Source organism: Pan troglodytes, chromosome 16 (assembly GCF_028858775.2).
Source record: "Pan troglodytes isolate AG18354 chromosome 16, NHGRI_mPanTro3-v2.0_pri, whole genome shotgun sequence".
NCBI lineage: Eukaryota > Metazoa > Chordata > Mammalia > Primates > Hominidae > Pan > Pan troglodytes.
The window spans coordinates 66,424,440-66,441,665 of NC_072414.2; the positions used below are offsets into that span (position 1 = coordinate 66,424,440).

Consider the following 17,226-nt stretch of genomic DNA (forward strand, 5'->3'; position numbering starts at 1 on the left):
ACAGTCATTCATAGAGTCAGTTTGGGAAGGGGAATTTTCGCTGAACTCTCATAGAGAAACTGTGTTTTAGATAACAGAAAGTTCTGCACGGTTAAAATGGAACAGAATTTTTTTTGCACAGAAATTAGGATTACCGAAAATACTGAAGAAAGACTACCTCTGATTGGACTCTTCTCAAGGAATTAATAATTCAAGAACTAAGGAAAGAAAAAAGTGATTATATGAAAATACTGAAGTTGATCGTAGCAACTGAAGGCTGATCCTGTGTGGGTAAATGTAAACGCTGAATTCCCCCATTCCAATGTGCGACCTGGGATTAAGGCAGCAATTGAGCAGGGTAATGTTACTGAGGAGAGCGAACAGATCGCAGGATCTCAGAAGGCCTAACATTAAAGGCAGATCACCCCTCTGTTCTCATAAGTTATATGGGGAGTTTTGAAATGGCTTTCACTGTCTTCAGGGAGTTTATCTTCAGGATAACTCCCATGTATGTTGTGGGCGCATTAGGAACTCATGGCTGTTCCCAAAGTCTCCCTTTCCCATCCTACTCATTTTTAGATATACCCCCTCTTTCAGTAATCCTTCCTAACTAGACTTCTTTAGACTCCTTCCTCTCCTGCCTACTAAGTTACTTGCACCTGAGCTCCATAATTTATCAAAATTATATATTGTGAATACTTTCCCAGTTCATGATTTTTTTTTTACTCTTAATGGTATTAGATAATTTCATTTTAAACCTTTTTTTTTTTTTTTTTTTTGAGACGGAGTCTTGCTCTGTCGCCCAGATTGGAGTGCAGTAGTGGCCGATCTCGGCTCACTGCACCCTCCGCCTCCCGGGTTCAAGAGATTCTAATGCCTCAGCCTCTTGAGGAGCTGGGACTACAGGTGCCTGCCACCACGCCCGGCTAATTTTTGTATTTTTAGTAGAGATGGGGTTTCACCACGTTGGCCAGGCTGCTCGAACTCCTGACCTCAGGTGATCCCAAAGTGCTGGGATTACAGGCGGTAGCCACCACGGGTAGCCACCACGCCCGGCCTGAAATTTTGTTGTGATGGTTAGTGCCTTTTGTGTCCTATGTAAGAAATCTTTGCCTGCCCTCGTTATGAAGATACTATCCTAGGTTTTCTTCTGTGTTATTTTATCTTTCACATTTAGGTCTATGATTAATTTCACATTAATCTTTGTATATGATAGGAGTTAGACATCAAGAGTCATCTCTTCCATATGGGTGTACAATTGATCCAGCACTATTTAAAAATTTTGTTCCCACTGAATTTCAGTGGCAGCTTTGTCATAAATCCGGTGACTATGTATGTGTGGGTCAATTTTTGACTCTATTCTGTGCCATGGGTGTATTTTTCTGTCATTGTGCCAATGTCACACGTCTTGATTTCTATAACTTTAGAGTAGGTCTTGATATCTGCTAGCCTTTTGGCTTTAAGAGGGGCATGGCTATTCTATCACCAATAGATGACAATTGTTAACTTTGTTTTATGCTTCTAAAAGTATAATTTTACTGAATCTTAAATATGTATATTCAACAAAATTTAGATTACACTGCACATTTGTTTAGTAATCTACATATTTTACCTAGCTTGAATATTTCCCCTGTGCTCAAATATTCTTGAGACTTTTTACTTTGAAATAATTTCAAGTTTACAGTACAGTTGCAAAAATATTACAAAATAATGCCCTCATACCCTTAACCCAAAGTCCCCAGTTGTTAATAGTTTACATTCACCTCATTATTCTTTCTCTCTCACTCTCTCACTATGCATATTGCTCTTTTGTTTTTCCACCCGATCCGTTTAAGAGCCAATTACAGACATTACCCAAAGTATTTCTGTATTTCCTGAAAACAAGGATATATTCTATGTCACAGCCACAGTACAACCCAGCAAAATCAAGAAATTAATAAATACAATAATACCATGTAACTTACAATCTCATTCAGCTTTCATCAACCATTCCAGTTGGGTGGAGGCTGATCATCTCTCTGCCATTTTCATAAGTTATATCATAGATTTTGACATCTGTCACATCATTCATTTCTCCAAAGAGCCTTAGTTCCTTTTAGTAAGGAATGGTATTTAGAAGCCAAGTTTGGATGCTAGGTGTGTTTATTGCTACTGAGATGTCATTATTTCCAGTCTATTTCAGTGACTAGACCTAGCAAATAAATGAATATTGATATACACACCCATTCATCTATATTTCTATGAAATATATTTAAATATGTGTGCATATAGATGTGTATATGTATGTATAGATCTGTGTATATGTGAGCATATATATGTGCACACATATCAAAATATATATGTATATATAAAATATGAGTTCACACCAATACCTCAAATTCCAGTCCAATACCACATATTTTCCTCTAGTCTTCCTCTTCTCTATAATTTTACCTCCCTTCTGCAATAGTAGGAAACTTGATTCTCATTTTCCACAATATACTTGTATTTTCTCATGTTGACATTCATGGTACCTGATATGGTTTGGCTCTGTGTCCCCACCCAAATCTCATGTTGAATTGTAATCCTCAATGTTGGAGGAGGGGCCTGGTGGGAGGTCATGATGTTTGGATCATGGGGCAGACATCCCCCTTGCTGTTCTCATGACAGTGAGTTCTCACGAGATCTGGTTGTTTAAAAGTGTGTAGCACTTCCCCCTTTGCCCTCTCTCTCCTGCTCTGCCATGTGAAGATGTGCTTGCTTCCCCTTCACGTTCTGCCATGATTGTATGTTTCCTGTGGCTTCCCCAGCCATGCTTCCTGTATAGCCTGCAGAACTGTGAGTCAATTAAAGCACTTTTCTTTATAAATCACCTGGTCTCAGGTAGTTCTTTATAGCAGTGCAAGAACAGACCAATACAGTACCATAACAATGGAGCCTCCTCTTCAACTTGATTCTTGAGTCCTTTTGACATAACCCTGGAGGTTTTTGATAGCTCCCTGCTATCTAGCATGACAAGAGTTCCTAGCTAATCTTGTACTTCCTGCCCTAGGCATAAAAATTAGCCATTTCTTCAAGAAATTCATATGGTTTTCTGTGGGAAATTGTATATTAAGACCACAATCTGGGCACTAGGGATGCTTATTGCTACTGAATTGTTTGTTACTTGTAAGCCACATTAGTGGATGGAGCTAGGAGGAGATCTATATCCATAGAGATATAAATAGAGAATATTTATACTGCTACTTCAAATTCAAGACTACAGAGGTTGGGTTTGGTTTTGGCTTTTGGTTTTATGGGTTCTTTTTTGTTTTGTTTTTTTGAGACAGGATCTCCCTCTGTTGCCCAGGCTGGAGTACAGAGGTGCAATCATGACTCACTGCTGCCTCAAACTCCCAGGCTCAAGCGATTCTCCCACCTCAGCCTGCCAAGTAGCTGGGACTACAGTTGTGCACCACCATGCCCAGCTAATTTGTGTATTTTCTGTGGAGGCAGGGTTTCACCATGTTGCCCAGGCCGGTCTTGAATTACTGGACTCAAGCAATCTGCCCACCTCAGCCTCCCAAAGTAAGACTACAGAATTTTAATTTAATATTTTCTATATTACATCTTTATTTCCTTTCTTCCACACTGAGAATACTAGTTCTCAAGAACATAAGGGACAACAGTATTTAAATATCTATTTTCATTTCCTTTATCCCATATCACATACCCAACTGTCTCAAAATAACAATACTAATGATACTATCACCACCAATATAATTATTGAGACATTTAAAAAAATGTTTGCATATGCCCTTCTCATTCTATCCCCTCCATTCATTCTCTCCATTTTAACAGATGTGCTGTATATTATCTGAGCCTATACTCATTACTCTACCTTCCTCTTTTTAACTCTCTTAATACTACAAAGAATTCCATGTTTAGGCCAGGTGCGGCAGCGCATGCCTGTAATCCCAGCACTTTGGGAGGCCGAGACAGGCAGATCACCTGAGGTCAGGAGTTTGAGACCAGCCTGGCCAACATAGTGAAACCCTTCTCTACTAAAAATACAAAAATTAGTGGGGGTGTGCTGGCGGGCACTGTAATCTCAGCTACTTGGGAGCTTGAGGAAGGAGAATTGCTTGAACCCAGGAAGTGGAGGTTGCAGTGAGCCGAGATCACACCATTGCACTCCAGCCTGGGCGACAAGAGTGAAACTCCATCTCAAAAATAAATAAATAAATAAAATCAGAATTCCATGTTTAATGCTTTCCACTGGTTTTTGTTGTTGTTGTTGTTTTGTTTTGTTTTCTGACACAGAGTCTCACTGTATCACCCAGGCTGAAGTACATTGGTGCAATCTTGGCTCACTGCATCTCCACCCCAGGTTCAAGCGATTCTCCTGCCTCAGCCTCCCAAGCAGCTGGGATTACAGGTATGTAGCACAATGCCCGGCTAATTTTTGTATTTTTAATAGAGACAGAGTTTCACCGTGTTGGCTAGGCTGGTCTCAAACTCCTGGCCTCAAGTGATTCACCCGCCTTGGCCTCCCAAAATGTTGGGATTACAAGCATGAGCCACTGTGCCTGGCCCAGTGGTTTTTATTACTGAACCCGTTCTTTAGTGGATTTCCTGGAAGGACTACAATATTCTGTGTGAATGATATTCCCTAAACTTTTGCATATTAATAGCAGTTTATTTGTGGCCTTTATGCTTGAAAATCAGTTTGCTAAATATAAAATTGTTGGCTCACATTTTCTTTCTTAAGATATTTCATTTTCATCTGATGACAGAAATCTAATTTTCTTTCCCTTACAAGTTACTTGCTCTTTTCACCAGGTTGCCCAGGTAGTTTTTAAAATTTTTTGTTTAATTTCCAGTCATTTTACCTGACTACATCTTGGTGCTGTTTGTTTTAGGTCAGTAGTCTCAGTTATGTGGTATTCTCTTCCAAAATGTAATTTATATTTTTTTTATTTCAGTAAAGATTGATTTTTGAATTACAGGTTTTAGAATAGTTCCGTTCTCTTGCTTTGGTTTGGTTCTTAAGAGGACTCATGTTAGCCATATGTTGTATCTTTGTTGTTTCTCTTCAATATCTGCCACTTTTCTCAAATCTTTTCTCTTTCTTCATTTTTAAAAATATTTTTTAAATGTTCCTCCTTTCTACATTCTACTTAAGGCATCATCTGTTGTATTTATTTCTTCTGTGTTCCTTTTACTTTAGTCTTCATTTTGTATTTATTTTTTATTTTTTATTTTTTGAGACAAAATTTCGCTCTGCCGCCCAGGCTGAAGTGCAGTGGCGTGATCTCTGCTCACCACAACCTCCACCTCCCAGGTTCAAGCAATTCTCCTGCCTCAGCCTCCCAAGTAGGTGGGATTACAGGTGCCTGCCACAGTGCCCGGCTAATTTTTATATTTGTTAGTAGAGATGAGGTTTCACCATGTTGGCCAGGCTGGTCTCAAACTCCTGACCTCAGGTGATCCACCTGTCTCAGCCTCCCAAAGTGCTGGGATTACAGGCATGAGCCACTGTGCTTGGCCTATTTTTTTTCTTTTATTTATAAGTTTCTTTCCTGAGTTCTGTCACCTCATTTCTGAGTTCTCCAAGTTCTTTTTGATGTTGTATTTTCATATATCATTTTCTTTCTTTTTTTTTTTTCTGAGATGGAGTCTCATTCTGTTGCCCAGGCTGGAGTGCAGTGGCACGATCTCAGCTTACTGCAACCTCTGCCTCCTGAGTTCAAGCGATTCTCCTGTCTCAGCCTCCCAAGTAGCTGGGATTACAGGCGGGCATCACCACACTCAGCTAATTTTTGAATTTTTACTAGAGATGGGGTTTCACCATGTTGACCAGGCTGGTATCAAACTCCTGGCTTCAAGTGATCCACCCACCTCAGCCTCCCAAAGTGCTGGGATTATAAACGTGAACCACTGCACCTGGCCATATCATTTTCTTAATACATTTCAGTTTATTTTGAAAATAGATGATTATAATTTTTATCTGTTCTCTGTTCACATCTTATTGGTATGCTTTTATTATTTATAGAAATATAATTCTGCTGCTTATTCTCTTATCATAATTTTGTATGATATTTGGCTTATATATTTTCTGTTATTCATTTTTGTGTGAAATTACTTTTCCTATGCTTTTAAAAAGAGATGTGGTTCAGGGTAGCATTTTGAACTTGAGAGAGCTTCCTCCTCTATTGTTTTAATGTAGTGTTAAAAAATATGGCAGCTTGCTTTCTGAGATTCTTTAGCTCTATTAGCCTTCCTAATTTTTTTTTTTTTTTTTTTTGAGACAGAGTCTCACGCTTTCGCTAGGCTGGAGTGCAGTAGCAGGATCTCGGCTCATTGCAACCTCCACCCTCCCAGGTTCAAGTGATTCTCCTGCCTCAGCCTCCCGAGTAGCTGGGGCTACAGGCATGCACCACCACACCCAGATAATTTTTGTATTTTTAGTAGAAACGGGATTTCACCATGTTAGCCAGATGGTCTCCATCTCTTGACCTCGTGATCCGCCTGCCTTGGCCCCCCAAAGTGCTGGGATTACAAGCGTGAGCCACCGCGCCTGGCCATTAGCCTTCCTAATTTTTATCTGGATCTTCTCTTTTCTTCATCTTTATTTATGTCTGTCCTGATCAATTTTGATTCCATTTCTAGCAGTTTTTCCTCAGTATGAGACCCTGTTCTGGAGGGAAACCTGGCATGCCAGCTTTAGGATTCACATAGGCCGAGCTGCTCTAGTCCTTTAAGACGTTAAAGCAGATCCCTTGCATTTAGTCACTATTGGGCAAAAAACCTCCCAGTTTCAGCTGTTGTTCGCAAATTAGTCAAGCTTTCTAATGAATGCCTGCTGGCTAGTTAGAGGAATTCCTATTCTCAGATCTGTTAGCTGTAGCGTTGCTTCCTTCTGCTTCTTTCTGCACAGCTGATGATGCCACGCAAGTCTTGCAGCTGCCGATAGTTTGTCCTCACCAATTTGGATTTTGCAGTTAATGGGGATATATCATCACCTGATATTAGTCTGTTTAGGCTAATATAACAAAATACAGACTGTGTGGCTTAAACAACAGAAACTTATTTTCTCCCAGTTCTGGAGGCTGGAGAGTCCAAGATCAAAGTTCAGCAGTGTTCAATTTCTGGTGAGGGCTCTTTTCCTGGCTTGCACATGGCCACCTTCTTGCTCTGTCCTCATACAATCTTTCCTTGATGCCTGTAATGGAAGAAAGAGAGATCTTCCCCCTCTTATAAGGCCACCAGTCCTATTGGATTATGGCCCCACCATCATGACCTCTTTTTTTTTTTTTTTTTTTGGGGACGGAGTCTCGCTTTGTTGCCCAGGCTGGAGTGCAGTGGCGCAAACTCGGCTCACTGCAAGCTCCACCTCCCGGGTTCACTCCATTCTCCTGCCTCAGCCTCCCGGGTAGCTGGGACTACAGGCACCCGCCATCACGCTCAGCTAAATTTTTTTTGTATTTTTCGGTAGAGACGGGGTTTCACCCTGTTAGCTAGGATGGTCAATCTCCTGACCTCATCATCTGCCCACCTCGGCCTCCCAAAGTGCTGGGATTACAGGCATGAGCCACTGCGCCTGGCCAACCTCATTTAATCTTAATAACCTCCTACAAGCCCAATCTCCAAATCACATTTGAAGTTACACTGGGGGTTAAGCCTTCAATATATAAATTTGTGGTGGGTAGGGGGCAATTCAGTCCATAGCACCTAGGTTTTTTTTTTTTTTCTCTTTTTTTGAGACAGAGGCTTGCTCTGTCACCCAGGCTGGAGTGTAGTGATGCAATCCTGGCTCACTGCAACCTCCACCTCCCAGGTTCAAGTGATTCTCCTACCTCAGCGTCCCGAGTAGCTAGGACTACAGGCATGTGCCACCACACCTGACTAATTTTTGTATTTTTTGTAGAAACAAGGTTTCACCATGTTGGCAAGGCTGATCTCAAACTCCTGACCTCAAGTGATCCACCTGCCTCGGGCCCCCAAAGTGCTGGGATTTCAGGCCATAGCACCTAGTTATTTTGTAAACACTGTCCATGGATTTTTTGTTTTGTCACCCAGTTGCTATGCTTTTAATTGTGGATCCAGAAAGATTAAAAAGCTTGGCCAGGCGGAGTGGCTTATGCCTGTAATCCCAGTACTTTGGGAGGCTGAGGCAGGAGGATCACTTGAGCCCAGAAGTTTGAGACCAACCCAGGCAAGGCAGTGAGATTCCATCTCTACAAAAAATTTAAAAATTAGCCAAGCATGGTGGCATGTGCCTGTAGTCCCAGCTGCTTGGGAGGCTGAGGTGAGAGGATTGGTTAAACCTGAGAGGTCAAGGCTGCAGTGGGCCATGATTGTGCCACTGCACTGCAGCCTGGGCAACAGAGCAAGACCCTGTTCTCAAGAGAAAAAACTATGTCACTTAATATGCTAAGTGAAATAAGCCAGTCACAAAGGACAAATACTGTATGATTCCACTAATGTGAGGTACCTAGAGTAGTTAAAATCATAGAGACAGAAAGTAAAATGATTGTCGTCCAGGACTGGGGTTAAGAGGGAATGAGGAATTATTTTTTGTTCAGTGGAACAGAGTTTCAGTTTGGGAAGATGGAAAAAGTTCTGGAGATAGACGTGGCGATGGTTGCACAACAATGTGAATGTGCTAAATATCACTGAATTGTACACTTAGAATGGCTACAATGGTCATTTTTGGTTATATGTATTTTACTCTAATAAAAAAGGAAAAGTAGAAACACATACAACAGCAGTCCCTAACCTTTTTAGCACCAGGGACTAGTTTTATGGAAGATAATTTTTCCACAGACCAGGGTTGGGGGATGGTTTCAGGATGATTCAAGTGCCTCACATTTATTGTGCATTTGATTTCTATTATTATTACATTGTAATATAAAATGAAGTAATTATACAACTCACCATAATTAGAGTCAGTGGGAGCCCTGAGCTTGTTTTCCTGCAAATAGATGGTCCCGTCTGGGGGTGATGAGAGACAATGACAGATCATCAGGCATTAGATTCTCATAAGGAGCAACCTAGATCCCTTGCATGTGCAGTTCACAGTAGGGTTTATGCTCCCGTAAGAACCTAATGCTGCCACTGATCTGACAGGAGGCAGAGCTCAGGCAGTAATACGAGTAATGGGGAGCAGCTGTAAATACAGATGATGCCTCGCTCACGCCGCTCACCTCCTGCTGTGCAGCCTGGTTCCTAAAAGGCTTCAACCCCAACCCCCTGGGGTTGAGGACCCCTGACATAGAAGACCCCAAAAAAGGACCCCATCAAAATTTGAATGATTCCACCCATCAATCACTGTGCTGGAATTCCACCAACCCTTCACTTGACTGGAGACTATTCAAAGAATAAAGACTATGAGTCCACTAAAATGATTGTGAAATATAAAGATAGGTCTTACCGCATCTGTAAGTCTGTTTCTTCTCCTGTAGCCTGAAATAAAAATAGACAAAGAGACTGGGCGCGGTGGCTCATGCCTGTAATCCTAGCACTTTGGGAGGCCAAGGTGGGCAGATCACGAGGTCAGGAGTTGCAGACCAGCCTGACCAACAAGGTGAAACCGTTAAGTTAGGAAAGAACCTAACTTCTTGATTTTGTATTCTCTACTGAAAATACAAAAATTAGCCAGGTGTGGTGGCACACACCTGTAATCCCAGCTACTCAGGAGGCTGAGGCAGGAGAATTGCTTGAACCTGGAAGGCGGAGGTTGCAGTGAGCTGAGATCATGCCACTGCACTCCAGCCTGGGTGACAGAGCGAGACTCCGTCTCAAAAAAAAAAAAAAAAGGACAAAAAAGAAATGACTACCTTTATGGCCGAAGTTTTATTTCACAAATATTCAAGTGCCTATTATATGCAAGATATTATGTCAGGAGCTGAGGAAAATGTGAGAATGAAGCATACACAAGAAGCTCAGAATCCTGAAGGGGATATGTACATGCATAAGTTTTTCCATGAGTAATTTTAATACAAGAGAAAATATGGAGTATGCCCTATTCTGTGCCCCTAAGGTGCTCTGTGATCACAGCTCACTGCAGCCTCAACCTCCTGGGCTCAAATGATCCTTCCACCTCGGTCTCCCGAGTAGCTGGGACTACAGGCACATGTCATCAATGCCCGGCTAATTTTTGTATTTTTAGTAGAGATGGGGTTTCACAATGTTGCCCAGGGTGGTTTTGAATTCCTGAGCTCAGACAATCTGCCCACCTCGGCCTCCCAAAGTGCTAGGATTACAGGCGTGAGCCACTGTGCCCGGCCTGATGCAAAGTTGTTTGTTGTTGTTGTTGTTATTGTTTTTGTGGTTTGAGACAGGGTCTCACTTTGTCACCCAGGCTGGAGTGGAGTGACATGATTTCGGCTTACTGCAACCTCGACCTCCTATGTTCAAGCTATCCTCCTCCCTCAGCCCCACAAATGGTTGGGACTATAGGCTCACACTACCATGCTTGGCTAGTATTTGCATTTTTTGTGGAGACGGGGTGTCACCATGTTGCCCAGGCTGGTCTTGAACTTCTGAGCTCAAGTGATCCACCTGCCTCGGCTTCCCAAAATGCTAGGATTACAGGTGTGAGCCACTGTACCAGGCCTCAAAGTTCTTTTTCATCTTTAGCATCTCTTGCTGTGAGCCTCATGACCTGCCTAGCTGCCCTTCTGATCTTGTAGAAGAGTCTATGAAGCAGACTTGAATCTTACATGAACAGATACTTCACAAAAAAGGATATCTAAATGTTCATATGGAAATTTACTCATGCTCACTAGTCATAAGAAATATGTAAATTAAAACAAAAATACTACTATACACCCATCAGAATGACTACAATTAAAAAGATCAATAATACCAAGTGTTGGCAAGGATGTGAAGAAACTAGTACTCTCGTGGTTCTGGTAGGAGTGTAAATTAGTACAGCTACTTGAGACGTTTGGCAATATGCACTGAAGCTGAATTTACACTTATCCTATATCCCAGCAATTCTATTCCTAAGTATGTAGATAACAGAAATGCACACGTGCTCACAAAAGACATGTGCAAGAATATTCATTGCAGCACCATTCCTGATAGCGCTAAATGGGAAATAACACAAATATTCACCAGTAGTAGAATGAATGAATACATTGTGTTATATTCAAACTATGGTGCACTATAAAGTAATGAGAGTTATGGAGCCACCCCTATTCACAATAACCTGGAGGAATCCCATTAATATAATGTTGAATGAAAGAAGCTAGACACAAAAGGCTATAGATGGGGTCAGGCACCATAGCTCACACCTGTAATCCTAACACTTTGGGAGGCCGAGGTGGGTGGATCGCTTGAGGTCAGGAGTTGGAGACCAGCCTGGCCAACATGGTGAAACCCCATCTCTATTAAAAATACAAAAAAATTAGCCAGGCATGGTGGCGGGTGCCTATAATCCCAGCTAATCTGGTGGCTGAGGCAGGAGAATCACTGGAACCCAGGAGGCGGAGGTTGCAGTGAGCCGAGATCACGCCACTGCACTCCAGCCTGGGCAACAGAGTGAGACTCTGTCTCAAAAAACAAACAAACAAAACAAAACAACAAAACACATGGAAAGCCAAATATAATCACAAGCCTGCCTGGAGAGCTAGAATCAGAGCACCACAATGGGAGAGGGGGTCAAGGGAGAATAAGAGTGTGCTTTCAAGACCCTCACAGTAAAGATGGATCTGCCGCTAGAATTGCACAGGATGTGACTTTGGCCCAGGGCTCCCTCTCCCCCAGCAGTGTTCAGATGAGCATCACCAATGTCACCTCAGGGACTGTCCTGGGTTCAGCCTCTCCAGTGGTAACTCATCCCCTTTCTTATCTCTTACTTCAGCTATGCTGGAGGACATTTGTTGGTTGTCTTATCCATTTTCCCACATCACTCCCAGAGATCCCTGGCCTCTTTTCAACAGACCATACTTTCCCTTTGGGGATCAATCCATGTAGTTCCTGGGATGTGGCTTCACATAAGCCAAGCCATTCAGCACAGTCCATCCTCTGAGCCCAGTGATGGGTTCAGCATGTTAGCCACAAATGCTAGGATGCTGAAACTATATTTTTCACTGGGCATGAATGAGAAAGCACATAGCCATGGGGGCTTTCTGAGGACTGTAAGGGGAGCCAGCCTCAGAGTATTCTCACATGGACTAAGGCAGAAGGGAGGGCTGGAAAGAACCTAACTTCTTGATGATTTTGGTAAACTGCTGGATCAAGTAACAACAACCCCTCTGAACTTTTCAGTTTCTTAAGCCAAGAAATTACTTCTTGTGTATAAACCAGTTTGTAGTGGTCTGGCAGACCTAGTTGACTATGCAATATCTATTCTTATTTATTTATTTATTTTTGAGACAGGATTTTGCTCTGTCACCCAGGCTGGAGTGCAGTGGTGTAATCACAGCTCACTGCAGCCTTGACCTCCTGGGCTCAAGTCATCCTCCCACCTCAGCCTCTCAAGTAGCTGGAACCACAGGTGCACACCACCATGCCCAACTAATTTTTTTTTTTTAATTTTCTGTAGTAGGCGAGGCACAGTGGCTCATGCCTATAATCCCAGCACTTTGGGAGGCCAAGGCAGAAGGATCACTTGACCCCCAGGAGTTTGAGCCCAGCCTGGGCAACATATCAAGACCCCATCTCTGTAATTAATTAATAAATATATGTTTTGCAGTGATGGCGTCTCACTATGTTGCCCAGGCTGGTCTCAACCTCCTGGGCTCAACAGATCCTCCTACATCAGCCTCCCAAAGTGCTGGAATGACAGATGTGAGTCACCACACTACCTGGCCTATTCTCTCCTTCTCACAGAACCCCCATTTTATTTAGAGTTTTTAGATATTTATCTCCCCACATTCTTCCAGAGCTAAGGATGTCAATGTGGCCAATAAGGTACAAGTGAAAGTCACTGGGTGGTATTTTTGGAAAAGCAATTGATTACCTGATTCAAAAAGAAGAAGAAACCAGTCTCAACTGGCACATGCATTCTGCCTTCCCCTACCCACTTCTTCCTACCTGCAAACCAGAAGAGTTACAGCCACCTTGTGATCATGAAGCCAAAAGACACACACTAAGGATGGCTGAAGAAGATAAAAAGAGCCAGATTCCTTGAGCTGCTGCGAGAGTCCTGGACTGCCTATCCCAGTCTCCTCGTAATGTAAAAAAAGTAAACCCCTTTCTTGTTAAGCCTTTGCTTTGCTGGGTTTGTTAAGTGCAGCCAAGCGCATTCCTATCAAATAGAGAATTAGGTCCACTGAAGTGGGGTGCTGCACATAATATCATCTGAAACGTGGACTTCGTTGAGTGGTAGAGACGGAGCTTTGGGCAGTGGGGGCACAGATACTGCAGACGGGAATGCTGACAACCCTGCTATGCTGTGGGAAAACATTTGGTCAATCTGCTATTTTATGGGAGACACCCCACATACCAGCCAAGTCTGTAGTGATAGGGTAAATGGCTAGAATAATTCAGAATGTTGGCACATGCTGGTGACTTCATTCCACTTTCGATGAATTCTTGAAGGAGACCAGTGAACTTGAATTATCCAGGTTGAAGGAAAAAAGGAAGGCAGTGCTACTTCACTAAGTAGTACTTCTGCCTATGGCCTGCAAATCTACTTTGAAGGAGCATTTCATAATTTGGAGAATTGCAGGGCTGAAAAAGACAATTGCTCTGGGCCAGGCATAGTGGCTCATGCCTGTATTCCTAGCACTTTGGGAGGCTAAGGTGGGCAGATCGCTTGAGCCCAGGAGTTTGAGACCAACCTGGGCAACATAGCAAGACCGCGTCTCTACAAAACATACAAAAACTTAGCCTGGTGTGGTGGCATGTGCCTGTAGTCTTAACTACTTGGGAGGCTGAGGCAAGAAGATCACCTGAGCCTAGGAAGGTTGAGGCTGCAGTGAGCCATGATCACACCACTGCACTCTAGCCGGGGCAACAGAGCCAAACAAGACCCCGTTTCAAAAAAAAAAAAGAGATAATTGCTCTGTTCTCCATATAGGAGTAGTGGCTGCCAAGCAATATGGTAGAAGAAGGTAAGACTGGTTGGTATCTTGGGCCTTTCCTAAGCACCTTCCTCTAAGAATTCATTCAGCAGAGGAAGTGGAGTCCGCAAAGTGGTTTCTTCCCACTAGAATCTTTTGTTTCAAATTGTCTCAAGTCAATAATCATTAAGTTAAAGGCTAAAGGGACAGGCAGGACACAAAGGCCAGTAGCCAACAAAGGAAGGTTTTCAGGTCTAAAAGACTATGGCCATATAGGAGATTTGGCTATGGCAACTCAAACGTAGGATCAACCAGAGGCAAATACACTGAGAGCCTACAACAATTTTTAAGGAATCATATCACCAAAAATGAAAATTTAAAAACCTGGCCAGCAAAAGCGTATAATTCTTCAATCCCAGGTTCCTAAACTCACACAACAGAAAGCATATTCTCCCCAAAGTTCACTTCAGATATGGTTAAGAGGATAATGAACAAGAAGCCGTCTCAAAAGAAGATGGAACTTGGACCACAGAGTACAATAGAGAAGGGAATTCCTCCTAGAGAATAGGTTGGCTGAACAAGGAAATTACTCCCTGCCTGGAAGGGAGTCCTGGCCACTCCTGTCTAGCAGGATCTGACATTTGTTATAGATCCAATATTTGCAATAGCTTTGACATGCTTAAAACAGAGAGATTCTCTCCTTTATTCACATTGTTCCTTGTCCTACATTGAAGTTTTATTCTGTTCCTTCTCCATTATTGTATATGAGACATGCTGGGGGAAGATAACTTGCCTTTTAGCTTACAGATTACTGGACTCTGAAGATTCACATCAAGACTAAATGGAGAAAGCTGTATATCAGCTGCAGATTCTGGGTTTTGAGATGGATGTAGGCTCTGGGTGAGACTTTGGCACTGTCTACCTTAGAAAGGGAGTATATTCTGTGCATGTGAGGATGGATAGCCAAGGGTGGGCTATGGCAGTCACTGCTTTCCTTCTACCCAATGACTGGTCTCCTTTTATTCTTGAATAGTACAACCCTGAATTTGGTGGAGGAAGTAATGTGTATTTGTCCATTTTTCATGCTGCTGATAAAGACATACCCGAGACTGGGCAATTTACAAATGAAAGAGGTTTATTGGACTTACAATTCTACGTGGCTGGGGACACCTCACCAACATGGCAGAAGGTGAAAGGCACGTCTCACATGGCAGCAGACAAGAGAAGGGAATGAGAGCCAAGCGAAACAGGTTTCCCCTTATCAAACCATCAGATCTCGTGAGACTTACTCACTACCACAAGAACAGTATGGGGGAAACCACCCCCATGATTCAATTATCCCCCACTGGGTCCCTCCCACAACATGTGGGAATTTTGGGAGTACAATTCAAGATGAGATTTGGGTGGGGACACAGCCATACCATATCACAATGTGTCCAGCTAAAACATTACAATTCCCTGCCTCCCTTGCAACTGGGGATGACCTCGACCTCTCTGGCCAGCAAAACGCTGCCAAGGTTATCTGGAAAAGCTTCATCTTCCAGTTGTAGGTATTACTCCATCTCTCCTTTGCACCCCTTTGCCAGAACCAGATGGAAACTGGAATTTTCAGAAAAGACTGTTGAGCATCAGAAATGGTTAATATGTGCCTAACCTTGTTTAAACAAAGTGAGTGAAGTAAGGACAAATTTATAAATATGTGAAAAGACTACTTTTTCCTCTTAGTTTCTTTAAAATGCATGCAGCCGTTTAAAAATAAGTAGAAGCTTTCTTTTTTTATGCTCGGGAACATTTTAAGTAGCTGTGAAGGTTTGGTAAATTCTCCTGTGAATCCATCTGGGCCTTGTGACTTGTTAAAGAGCAATTCGTTAATTTGTTTAAATGTTCTGTGTTTACCAGGGTCAATTTGGGTAAGTAATATTTTTGTAGAAAATTATTTATTTAATCTAGGTTTTCAAAGGCATTTGTCTAGGCTTGAGAAAAGTAGTATCTTAGGATTTGTAAATTGTCTTCTGTTTCAGTGGTTGTCCTCTTTGTCATTTCTTATCTTGCACACTGATGCCTTTTTCCTTTTCTTTTTTTAAAAAAAAATTATGAATACATAATAGTCATACATACTTATGGAACGCATGTGATATTTTCATAAAAGCATACAATATGTAATGTTCAAATCTGGGTAACTGGGATATCCTTCACCTCAAATACCATCTCTTTGTGTTGGGAACATATCCTTTTGTTCTTGATTAGGTTAGCTAGCAGTTCGTCTACTTGACTGATTTGTTTTCTCTAAGAAACAGCAGTTCAGTTAATTTATGTTTTTTTATATATATTTTTTGAAACAATCCATTTTTTATTCAAATAGAATAATATTTAACAATCAAGGTCATATGACTTAAAATCTTCTGAGCTGGGTTTAGGATTCAGATAGATAGTTTATTGTCAGTTGACATTAAAACAATGTTCTTGGCCAGGCACAGTGGCTCATGCCTGTAATTCCAGCACTTTGGGAGGCTGAGGCAGGTCAATCACCTGATGTCAGGAGTTCGAGACCAGCCTGGCCATCATAGCGAAACCCCGTCTCTACTAAAAATGCAAAAATTAGCTGGGCATGGTGGCGGGCATCTGTAATCCCAGCTATTTAGGAAGCTGAGGCAAGAGACTCGCTTGAACCCGGGAGGCAGAGGTTGCAGTGAGCTGAGATTGCACCACTGCACTCCAGCCTGCACAAGAGCAAAACTCCGTCTCGAAAAAAAAAAAAAAAAGAAAAAAAGAAAAATTATTTGCATCAAAGTTATACAAACAGGTTTTTTTTTAGTTTTAAAATCAAATTTATGGCCAGACACAGTGGCTCACACCTGTAATCCCGGCACTTTGGGAGGTCAAGGTAGGTGGATCACCTGAGGTCAGGAGTTCGAGACCAGGCTGGCAACATGGTGAAACCTCGTCTCTATTAAAAATACAAAAATTAGCTAGGCGTAGTGGCACACACCTATAGTCCCAGCTCCTGAGGAGGCTGAGGCACAAGAATCACTTAAGCCCAGGCAGAGGAGGTTGCAGTAAGCTGAGATCATGATACTGCACTCCAGCCTGGGTGACAGAGTAAGACCCTTTCTCAAAAAAAAAAAAAAAAACAAAAAAAAAAAAAAAAAAAAAACTTTATTTAGGCCTAATTTTCATGCAATAAAATTATTTTAACTGTACAATATGATGACTTTTGACATATATACACAATAGTATAAGTACTACCACAATCAAGATTCAATTATAACTC

The 17,226-nt window shown here is 42.0% G+C and overlaps 1 long non-coding RNA gene across 2 annotated transcripts in view; it reads left to right on the forward strand.

The window, feature by feature from the left end:
* The first annotated feature begins 4 nt into the window (after positions 1–4).
* LOC104002382 (uncharacterized) overlaps positions 5–17,226 on the forward strand; it is a 40,895-nt gene continuing 23,673 nt past the window's right edge. Inside the window, exons 1-2 of one of the 2 annotated variants that reach the window (XR_010151421.1) lie at positions 5–266; positions 4,261–4,375. This is a non-coding gene — a long non-coding RNA (uncharacterized LOC104002382). Of the gene's footprint in view, positions 271–4,260; positions 4,376–17,226 lie in introns of both variants that reach the window. The other variant, XR_008539352.2, reaches the window with a different exon arrangement.